Source organism: Olea europaea, chromosome 6 (assembly GCF_002742605.1).
Source record: "Olea europaea var. sylvestris chromosome 6, O_europaea_v1, whole genome shotgun sequence".
Taxonomy (NCBI): domain Eukaryota; kingdom Viridiplantae; phylum Streptophyta; class Magnoliopsida; order Lamiales; family Oleaceae; genus Olea; species Olea europaea.
Genome location: NC_036242.1, coordinates 24,698,592 through 24,698,943, shown reverse-complemented (window position 1 = coordinate 24,698,943; position 352 = coordinate 24,698,592).

The window sequence follows — 352 nt, the reverse complement described above, 5'->3', positions numbered from 1 at the left end:
ATAACACTCGAAGATCATTTCAACCTTCCTTTCCCATTCCAGGTATGCCTCGGGATCACTCCTTCCTTTGAATGAAGGAACTGTCATTTTTATATTTCCTAAATTTCCATCCAACTCCTCCCCGCGATCATTCTGACCCCGTCTGTCGAACCTATCGCCTCTATTCCTCATCCTTCCCATCTCAACACCGTGAAATTCATCTTCGCCCATGTCACTCCCATATCCATACTCCTTTCGCCTTTCCCTCCTAGGCTCCCATCTATCCGGTCCCCTGGCATTGGATACATCCACTCGATGCCCCGACTAAGATTAGCCACCGATGTATCTAATCTATTCATCCAAGCCTCCTGCT